Source organism: Arachis ipaensis, chromosome B8, assembly GCF_059453495.1.
Source record: "Arachis ipaensis isolate K30076 ecotype BB chromosome B8, ASM5945349v1, whole genome shotgun sequence".
NCBI classification, from domain to species: domain Eukaryota; kingdom Viridiplantae; phylum Streptophyta; class Magnoliopsida; order Fabales; family Fabaceae; genus Arachis; species Arachis ipaensis.
Genome location: NC_142443.1, coordinates 38,151,928 through 38,163,572, shown reverse-complemented (window position 1 = coordinate 38,163,572; position 11,645 = coordinate 38,151,928). Strand labels below are relative to the sequence as shown.

At 38.6% G+C, this 11,645-nt stretch overlaps 1 non-coding gene across 1 annotated transcript; it reads right to left on the bottom strand.

Annotated features, from left to right (window-relative positions):
• Positions 1 to 304: 304 nt before the first annotated feature.
• LOC148547735 (small nucleolar RNA R71) lies at positions 305 to 412 on the bottom strand. The gene has a single exon (XR_015898258.1). It is a non-coding gene; the product is annotated as a small nucleolar RNA R71 (small nucleolar RNA).
• Between the last annotated feature and the right edge of the window lie 11,233 nt (positions 413 to 11,645).

Below are 11,645 nucleotides of genomic sequence, written 5' to 3'. Positions count from 1 at the left end.
TACAATTGGAGCAAACAACTTTGAGCTTAAGCCTCAATTAGTTTCTCTAATGCAGCAGAATTGCAAGTTTCATGGACTTCTATTGGAAGATTCTCATCAGTTCTTAGCTGAATTCTTTCAAATTTGTGACACTGTTAAGACCAATGGGGTTAATCCTGAGGTCTACAGACTTATACTTTTTCTCTTTGCTGTAAGAGACAGAGCTAGGATATGGTTGGATTCACAACCTAAAGAAAGCATGAACTCTTGGAAAAAGTTGGTCAATTCTTTCTTGGCAAAGTTCTTTCCACCTCAAAAGATGAGCAAGCTTAGAGTGAAAGTCTAAACCTTCAGACAGAAGGAAGGTGAATCCCTCTATGAAGCTTGGGAAAGATATGAGCAATTGATCAGAAGGTGTCCTTCTGACATGCTTTCAGAATGGAGCATCTTATGTATATTCTATGATGGTCTGTCTGAATTATCCAAGATGTCATTGGACCACTCTGCTGGTGGATCTCTTCATCTGAAGAAGACGCCTAAAGAAGCCCAGGAACACATTGAAATGGTTGCAAATAATCAGTTCATGTACACTTTTGAAAGAAATCCTGTGAATAATGGGATGACTCAGAAGAAAGGAGTTCTTGAGATTGATACTCTGAATGCCATATTGGCTCAGAATAAAATATTGACTTAGCAAGTCAATATGATTTCTCAGAATCTGACTGGAATGCAAGCTGCATCTGGCAGTACTAAAGAAGCCTCCTCTGAAGGAGAAGCTTATGACCCTGAGAATCCTGGAATGGAAGAAGTGAATTACATGGGAGAATCTTATGGAAACACTTACAATCCTTTATAGAGGAATCATCCTAATTTCTCATGGAAGGATCAACAGAAGCCTAAAAAAGGCTTCAATAACAATGGTGGGAGACCACAGTTTAGCAATAGCAAACCTTTTCCATCTTTTTCTCAGCAATAGATAGAGAATTCTAAGTAGAGCCTCTCTGACTTAGCAACCATAATCTCTGATCTAAGTAAGACCACTCACAGTTTCATGACTGAAACAAGGTCCTCCATTAGAAATTTGGAGGGACAAGTGGGTCAGCTGAGTAAAAGAGTTACTGAACTCCCTCCAAGTACTCTCCCAAGCAATACAGAAGAGAATCCAAAAAGAGAGTGCAAGGCCATCAACATGTCCAACATGGCCGAACCTGTAGAGGAGGGAAAGACAGTGATTTCCAGTGAGGAAGACCTCAATGGACGTCCATTGGCCACTAAGGAGTTCCCTAATAAGGAACCAAAGGAATCTGAGGCTCATACAGAGACCGTAAAGATTCCACTAAACTTACTATTGCCATTCATGAGCTCTGATGAGTATTCCTCCTCTGAAGAGGATGAAGACATTATTGAGGAGCAAGTTGCTCTGTATCTAGGAGCAATCATGAAGCTAAATGCCAAGCTATTTGGTAATGAGACGTGGGAGGAGGAACCTCCATTAATCATCAATGAACTGAATGATCTGATTCAACTAAAATTACCTCAGAAGAAACAGGATCCTGGAAAGTTCTTAATACCCTGTACCATAGGCACCATGACCTTTGAGAAGGCTCTGTGTGACCTGGGGTCAGGAATAAACCTCATGCCACTCTCTTAATGGAGAAACTAGGGATCTTTGAGGTACAAGCTGCAAGATTCTCACTAGAATTGGCAGACAAATTAAGGAAACAGGCTTATGAACTTGTAGAGGATGTCTTAGTGAAGGTTGAAGGCCTGTACATCCCTGCTGATTTGATAATCCTAGACACTGGAAAGGATGAAGATGAATCCATTATTCTTGGAAGACCCTTCCTAGCCACAGCAAAAGCTATGATTGATATGGACAGAGGAGAGTTAGTCATTGAATTGAATGAGGACTACCTTGTGTTTAAAGCTCAAGGATCTTCTTCTGTAACCATGGAGAGGAAGCATGAAAAGCTTCTCTCAATACAGAGTCAAACAGAACCCCCACACTCAACTTCTAAGTTTGGTGTTGGGATGCCACCATCAAGCTCTGAATCTCTGTAAAGCTCTCTAAGAGCTCACTGTCAAGCTATTGACATTAAAGAAGTGCCTATTGGGAGGCAATCCAATTTTATTTAATAATATTTAATTTTTTTTCCATTGTCATTTTATGTTTTCTTTAGGTAGATGTGATGCGTGAGCATCTTTCCTATCTTTTCCTAGTGAATTTGCATCTAATTTGTTGAGTTTAATAAAGAATTAATTATCTTTTAGCTAATATGGATGCTACTTTGAGTCTTTTGCAACTTTGTTTATTTTAGGTAGCGTTCGGCTAGATTTGATAGAGTTTCTGTAGCAAGAGAATCAAAGGAGATGGCAGCGAGGAGTGACACGTACGCATGACTGACGCGTACGCGTGATTTGGAGCTTTCCATGGCGACGTGTGCATGTGACTGACGCGTACGTGTGATTTGAAGATTTGCACAGCGACGCGTCCGCGTGACCGACACGTCTGCGTGACTCGCGAAAAAGACCATCGACGCGTATGCGTGATATGCGCCACGTGCAAAAAACGCAGAAAAACGTTAGGGGCAATTTCTGGGCTGTTTTGACCCAGTTTCCAGCCCAGAAAATACAGATTAGAAGCTGCAGAATGGACAAAACAAGTGGTTCCCACCCATCAACTAAAGACTTGTTAATTAATTCAAATTTAAATTCAAATATTATCTTTGGAGGAAAAGATATTATTTTTAGTTTTAGATAATAGATTTTAAATTATTAAGATTAGTTATAAAAGGGAGAAACTTTCCTTCCCTTAGGGGAACATTATTCCATTCCAATTTACATTCCGTATTCCATAGCTTTCTTCTCTGAATCATGAGCAACTAATCCTTCACTGTTAAGGTTAGGAGCTCTGTCTATTTGTATGGATTGATTTTATTTCTTTTTCTATTTTAATTTATGCATGGATTTATAATTTAAGAATTATTTTTGCTCTTTATCTTATGAATTTGGGTGGAACGGAAGTATGACCCTCTTTCTATTTGAGTTCTTGTAAAACTTGGAAAAGCTCTTTACTTGAACAACAGCTTGAAAACATATTCTCCTAAATTTTAATTATCTGGATTTAACGGGATACATGAAATATAATCCTTTTATTTTTGGATAATTAGAGTTTTTGTGGCATATAAACTGGAATTTGATCATCACCCTCAAATTGGAATTAATTGACCAAGGAATTGGCAGTTGATGAATTTTAGAGGAGACTAGAAAGGTCTAAGAAATTAGGGTCTAGTCACATATAGTTTACCATAAATTAAATCCTACATGATTAAAATAGTTAGTAAGAAAAGTTAATCCGGAAGAATAGATAACTCTGAAACCTTAACTGCCTCTCCATATTTTATTCCCAACCCATTTACTTTACTATTTTAATTTCTGCACGATTGTTTAATGCTCTTTGAATATTCAAACACTCTTTTCTGTTTGTCTAACTAAGCCAATCAATCAATCATTGTTGTTTGATCCATCAATCCTCGTGGGATCGACCCTTACTCACGTAAGGTATTACTTGGTACGACCCAGTGCACTTGCTGGTTAGTTTGTGGTTAGAAAATCCGTACCAAGATGATCATGTGAAGTCACAAAAATAACTACAGAATTAAAGCAGAATGAAAAACAGCATGAAAAACAGAACACCCTGGAGGACAGGCTTACTCGCGTTTAAACGCCAGTAAGGATAGCAGAATGAGCGTTTAACGCCCAGCCTAGCAGCATTCTAGGCGTTAAACGCCAGAATTGGCAGGCAGACTGGCGTTTAACGCCAGAAAAGGGTGTTTGGTGTCTGGCTGGCGTTAAACGCCAGAATTGGTAGACAGACTGGCATTTAACGCCAGAAAAAGGTGTATGGCCAGCGTTTAACGCCAGAAAGGGGCATCAGCCTGGCGTTTAACGCCAGAAAAGGTAGCAGAGCTGGCGTTAAACGCCAGATTTAGCACACAGTGGGCGTTTAAACGCCAGAATGGTGCAGGGAGCCAAAATCCTTGACACCTCAGGATCTGGGGACCCACAGGATCCCCACCTACCCCACCTCTTCTTTCTCCACTCTTCACACCTTTTCATAACACTCTTCCCCAAACACCCTTGACCAATCCAATCACCACCTCTTCCCCAAACACCATTCACCTATTAAATCCTACCCTCTTCCCCACAACCTCTTCACCACTCACATCTATCCATCATAAAACCCAACCTACCTCACCATTCAAATTCAAACTATTTCCCTTCTAAACCCAACCCCTCATACACAAATTCCCCCTCTCCCTTACCCTATAAATACCCCCTCATTACCACCCTCATTTTCACATATCATACACACTTATCCCCCCTGGCCGAATTCTCTCCTCCCCTCCATCTCCTCTATTTCTTCTTCTCCTCCTCATTTTTTTCTTCTTTTGCTCGAGGACGAGCAAACATTTTAAGTTTGGTGTGGAAAAAGCTCTGCTTTTTGTTTTTCCATAACCACTAATGGCACCTAAGGCCGGAGAAACCTCTAGAAAGAAGAAAGGGAAGGCAATTGCTTCCACCTCCGAGTCATGGGAGATGGAGAGATTCATCTCAAAAGCCCATCACTAAGAAAAGGATGGAGCAAACAAGAGAGCCCACTCATGGACCTCAACAAGAGCATGAGGAAGTTCCTCATCAACAAATCCCTGAGATGCCTCAAGGGATGCATTTCCCTCCACACAACTATTGGGAGCAACTCAACACCTCCTTAGGAGATTTAAGTTCCAACATGGAGCAACTAAGAATGGAGCACCAAGAGCACTCCATCATCCTCCATGAAATCAGAGAGGACCAAAAGGCCATGAGAGAGGAGCAAAAAAGGCAAGGAAGAGACATAGAAAAGCTTAAGCACTCCATAAGATCTTCAAGAGGAAGAACTAGCCGCCATCACTAAGGTGGACCCGTTCTTTAATTTCCTTGTTCTTATTTTTCTGTTTTTCAATTTCTATGCTTTATGTTTTACCTATGTTTGTGTCTTCATTACATGATCATTAGTTTCTAGTGTCTATGTCTTAAAGCTATGAATGATTCCATGAATCCCTCACCTTTCTTAAATGAAAAATGTTTTTAATTGCAAAAGAACAAGAAGTGAATGATTTCGAATTCTATCTTGAAGTTAGCTTAATTATTTTGATGTGGTGGCAATACTTTTTGTTTTCTGAATGAATGATTGAACAGTGCATATTTTTTATATTGTTGTTTATGAATGTTAAAATTGTTGGCTCTTGAAAGAATAATGAAAAAGAGAAATGTTATTCATGATCTGAAAAATCAAAAAATTGATTCTTGAAGCAAGAAAAAGCAGTGAAAAAGCAAAAGCTTGCGAAAAAAAAATAATGGCGAAAAAAGTAAAAGAAAATAAAAGAAAAAGAAAAAGCAAGCAGAAAAAGCCAATAACCCCTTAAACCAAAAGGCAAGGGTAAAGAGGATCCAAGACTTTGAGCATTAATGGATAGGAGGGCCCAAAGGAATAAAATCATGGCCTAAGCGGCTAAATCAAGCTGTCCCTAACCATGTGCTTGTGGCGTGAAGGTGTCAAGTGAAAAGCTTGAGATTGAGCGGTTAAAGTCGTGGTCCAAAGCAAAAAAAAAAAAAGTGTGCTTAAGAGCTCTGGACACCTCTAACTGGGGACTCTAGCAAAGCTTAGTCACAATCTGAAAAGGTTCACCCAGTTATGTGTCTGTGGCATTTATGTATCCAGTGGTAATACTGGAAAATAAAATGCTTAGGGTCATGGCCAAGACTCATAAAGTAGCTGTGTTCAAGAATCAACATACTGAACTAGGAGAATTAATAACACTATCTGAATTCTGAGTTCCTATGGATGCCAATCATTCTGAACTTCAAAGGATAAAGTGAGATGCCAAAACTGTTCAGAAGCAAAAAGCTACTAGCCATGCTCATTTAATTGAGACTAATCTTCATTGATATTTTTGAAATTCATTGTATATTCTCTTATTTTTATCCTACTTTGTTTTTAGTTGCTTGGGGACAAGCAACAATTTAAGTTTGGTGTTGTGATGAGCGGATAATTTATACCTTTTTTGGCATTATTTTTACATAGTTTTTAGTATGTTTTAGTTAGTATTTATTATGATTTTATTAGTTTTTATTCAAAAATTACATTTCTGGACTTTACTATGAGTTTGTGTATTTTTCTGTGATTTCAGGTATTTTCTGACTGAAATTGAGCGACCTGAGCAAAAATCTGATTCAGAGGCTGAAAAAGGACTGCAGATGCTGTTGGATTCTGACCCTCCTGCACTCGAAATAGATTTTCTGAAGCTACAGAAACCCAATTGGCACGCTCTCAATTGCGTTGGAAAGTAGACATCCTGGGCTTTTCAGCAATATATAATAGTCCATACTTTGCCCGAGATTTGATGGCCCAAACTGGCGTCCAAAGCCAGCCTAAAACTTTCTGGCGTAAAACGCCAGAACTGGCACTAAAACTGGTGTTTAACGCCCAAATTGGCACCCTGGGTGGCGTTTAACTCCAAGGATGACCTATGTACGTGTAAAGCTTCAATGCTCCGCCCAAGCACACACCAAATGGGTCCCGGAAGTGGATTTTTGCACTATCTGCACTTAGTTACTCATTTTCTGTAAACCCTAGTAACTAGTTTAGTATAAAAACTACTTTTAGAGATTTATTTCACATCTTTTGATGACTTTTATCATCTAGCTCATCATATTGTTCACGTTGGGAGGCTAGCCTCACGGCCATGCCTAACCCTTTTTCACTTATGTATTTTCAACGGTGGAGTATCTACACCCCATAGATTAAGGTGTGGAGCTCTGCTGTTTGATGAGCGGATAATTTATACGCTTTTTTGCATTGTTTTTACATAGTTTTTAGTATGATCTAGTTAGTTTTTAGTATATTTTTATTAGTTTTTAATTAAAAATCACATTTCTGGACTTTACTATGAGTTTGTGTGTTTTTCTGTGATTTCAGGTAATTTCTGGCTGAAATTGAGGCACTTGAGCAAAAATCTGATTCAGAGGCTGAAGAAGGACTGCAGATGCTGTTGGATTCTGATCTCCCTGCACTCAAAGTGGATTTTCTGGAGCTACAGAAGTTCAAATGGCGCGCTCGCAATTGTGTTGGAAAGTAGACATCCAGGGCTTTCCAGCAATATATAATAGTCCATACTTTGCCCGAGTTTAAATGATGCAAACTGGCGTTTAACACCAGCTCTCTGCCCTATTCTAGAGTTAAACACCAGAAACAAGTTGCAAAGCAGAGTTAAACGCCAGAAACAAGTTACAAACTGGCGTTCAACTCCAAGGAAGACCTCTACACGTGAAAGCTTCAATGCTCAGCCCAAGCACACACCAAGTGGGCTCGGAAGTGGATTTCTGTATCATTTACTCATTTCTGTAAATCCTAGTAACTAGTTTAGTATAAATAGAACTTTTTACTATTGTATTTACATCTTTGGATCATCTTTTGATCTTCGGATCGATCTTTGATCAGTTTTATGCTATCTTAGACCTTTATGGAGGCTGGCCATTCGATCATGCCTACCCTATTTTCACTTATGTATTTTCAACGGTAGAGTTTCTACACACCATAGATTAAGGTGTGGAGCTCTGCTGTTCCTCATGAATTAATGCAAAGTACTATTGTTTTTCTATTCAACTCAAGCCTATTTCTTCTCTAAGATATTCATTCACACACAAGAACATGATGAATGTGATTATTATGTGACGCTCATCACCATTCTCACCTATGAACGCGTGCCTGACAACCACTTCCGTTCTACATGCAAACAAGCTTGAATGTGTATCTCTTAGCCTCCTGATTTACGATCAGAGTCTTTGTGGTATAGGCTAGCATTATTGGCGGCCATTCTTGAGATCCGGAAAGTCTAAACCTTGTCTGTGGTATTCCGAGTAGGATCTGGGAAGGGATGGCTGTGACGAGCTTCAAACTCGCGAGTGCTGGGCGTAGTGACAGACGCAAAAGGATTATTGAATCCTATTCCAGCAGGATCGAGAACCGACAGATGATTAGCCGTGCGGTGACAGCGCATTTTGGACCATTTTCACTGAGAGGACGGGATGTAGCCATTGACAACGGTGATGCCCAACATACAACTTGCCATAGAAAGGAGTAAGAAGGATTGAATGAAGGCAATAAGAAAGCAGAGAATCAGAAGGAACAAAGCACCTCCATACGCTTATCTGAAATTTCTACCAATGAATTACATAAGTATCTCTATCTTTATTTTACGTTTTATTTATCTTTTAATTATTAAAACTCTATAACCATTTGAATCTGCCTGACTGAGATTTGCAAGATGACCATAGCTTGCTTCAAGTCGACAATCTCCGTGGGATCGACCCTTACTCACGTAAGGTTTATTACTTGGACGACCCAGTGCACTTGCTGGTTAGTTGTGCGAAGTTGCGACAAAGAACTAAGATTATGAACATGCGTATAAAGTTTTTAGCGCCGTTACCAAGGAATGAACGATCACGATTTTGCATACCAAGTTTTTGGCGCCGTTGCCGGGGAGGGAACGAACAACAATTTCGCATTTGTTTCCGGCAACAACAGTGCCAAGTTTTTGGTCCGGCAACAACACCAAGTTTTTGGCGCCGTTGCCGGGGATTGTTCGAGTTTGGACAACTGACGGTTCATCTTGTTACTCAGATTAGGTAATTTTATTTTAATTTTAAGCCTTTTGTTTTGTTCTTTTTATTTTCGAAAAATTTTCAAAAAAACAAATTAAATTATTCTATGTTCTTCAGAATTTTTAAGAATGAATTCTAGAGTTTCAGATGATGCTTTTATCATCACAGGAGTCAGTTGATTCCCATCAATTTGGCTGTTGTATGTAATGTCCTGCTGAAGCTTGTTCTGCCCTGTCTAATCTCTTTAGACTGAAACTTTAGACTAACATTGCATGATTCCTGGAATCTTTATGAAAAATTTTAAGTTTCTTATTTTCTTTTTCCAAATAATTTTCGAAAAATCCAAAAAAAATTTAACAAAATCATAAAACCAAAAATAATTTTATGTTTCTTGTGTGAGTCTAGTGTCAATTTTTAAGTTTGGTGTCAATTGCATGCTTTTAATTTTTCTTTAAAATTTTCGAAAACCCATGCATGATGTTCTTTATAATCTTCAAGTTGTTCTTGATGATTTGCTTTGTTTGATCTTTGCATTTTTATGTTTTGTGTTGTAACACCCTGACTACCAAAGGCAACGCTTCCGGCTGCGCAACTCTGATAGCTCGGATATTACGACGACACTTATACTATTTAATACTAAAATATGAGCCTGTTTAAAACTTTAAACCGCAATACCGTTCCCAAAAATACTTTCGTTCGATAACGTACATCCACAAATACCATACAACTTACAAAAGCTCAAAAAGAGTACATCCATATATATATACACATATATATATAAATAATATTACAAGCATTAGACAATACAATTCCTATCCCTCTTACAGAATATCTCAAGATAAAGGCGAGGGTACAAATAATAGTCTAAAGCAATACAGAGCATTTCAACCACAACTAAATAAACTCTTCGTAACTTCTGCGCCCATATCCTGAAAGGGGAAAAATGTAGGGGAGTGAGAACATCATTCTCGAAAGGGTTCTCAGTAGAGGGTTTTTAGGAATTACTGTAATAGGATACGTGAAGATAAACTATACCAGTGATTAATAACCGACTTATGCCTCTTTTCAAAAACAACTGTTTACAATACAAGTAAAGTCGAAAATCTTTTCTAAAAGAAGAACCGTTCAATTCTCAAAAACTCAAAGGCCTTTCAAAATGGTTTATCTATGCGGAACCAAAATAGCCTTTCATAATTTTATTCCAAACCAGAAACACAAAACCGAAATCAACCATCAGTTCATCTCTTTCCAACCACGGCCCTAGGCCCAAACAATCCAACCAACAACCAATCACCACAATCCAACAGAGTCCCAGATGCAAACACAGATAGGAAGTTCAAGCACAAACAAACAGTTATTACTAGTAGAATAGTTAGCAATTAATCACATAGGCAAACCAAGTGTAATATGCACACCCAACCAATGTCACACAAATGCATATGATGCAGGCCTGTCCCTAGTGGCTGATGATATCATCTGTCGGTTATAGAGCTAACCCGACAAGTCCTGGTAGCTAACCATTGGACTGTCCCTCTGTCGTGCATCCCCAACTCGAGTTATACTCATCATAAACTTGATCATAATCATGATCCATATCCATCACCCTCACTGGTGAATATTTATCCATCACCATCACTGGTGAATATTTATGGGGGCGAGCTCATCCGGACCTTTCACTGTACCCGGCCACACTTACGACATTGGGTTAACAGAGCTTCGAGTCTCAACCTGGAGCACATGGTGGCTAGCCATTGCTACTACCCAGGGAAACCCTCATCTCCAATAGTGGAAGTGCAACATCACAACTTATCAATATCTAAGCATAAATGCTTTCATTCTCAATCATGGATCAACATCCATCTCAGCCATTCGACTCATGGTTCAATCCAGAACCAGCCAATATTCATATCATTCAAGGCCATTCCGGCTCACGGTTCAATCCAGAACCAATCAATATGTATAATCATACACAGCCATTCCGGCTCACAACAAAACAGCACTTCCACATTCAAAATCATCAAATTCATGAAACCGGCATTTAAGCCATAAATTATTTTCTCAATTCATTTCACTTCGAAATCAAGTTTCAACTCTTTTCAGCCTTTGCTTTAAAGATCTCATTTCTCAAATCATTTCGGCTCATAAGCCACTTTTTCTCAAGGTAAATTCCCCTTTTAAAAACAATGCCACTCTCGGCATCCTCTTTCCAAAACTTCCATAATCATGGCAAGTTAAAAGCCTCTTTGAGATATTCAAAATAACCCATCCAACAATGGGATTTTATAACAAAAGTTTCTCGGCAGAGTCCAAAGTCTTTAGGGGAGAATAACATAACTCATTTCGCCAAATTCATTTAAAAGCATTAAAACATTGGCTTTCTGATTTGAGTAAGCAAATAGGATCTAAGCCAAACCGAGTCATGTAATCATTTACTTCTTTCAAAGCTGTTTCCTTTACTTAGGCAAAACCAACTTCAACCCCCATGATAAATTCTAGAACGTTTCAACTGTTCAAAATTGTTTTAGTCTTGCAAGAATTCAGAATTCAAAGAGTACTTAAAACCTTTCTCAAAACATTTCAAAATGAAACTTGTCAATAGACCTTCAGGTTCTTTCAAAGTCATTGAAACTTCTTTAATTGAAACCCCTAAGTCAAATTCAAAGGCATAAACCCTTTTCACATCCAAACAGCTTTAAAACACAAGTTTCATCTAAATAACCTTCTCCTGAAAGAGATACAATGCCTTTCTTAAGAAGCAAGACTAAATCACAATTTCCTCTTTATTAATTCATTTCGAAAGCATGAATCATCCTTTTCTCGATAATTCAAATAAAATAGTAGAAGTCTTTAACTCATCATTTTCCAGACAACATTTCAATAAAGACTCGGATTTTATAGAAATTTCGGCAGCACCTCCCCTAAAACTTGGACTTTTGCCACCCAGTTCGGGTCCCAACTAA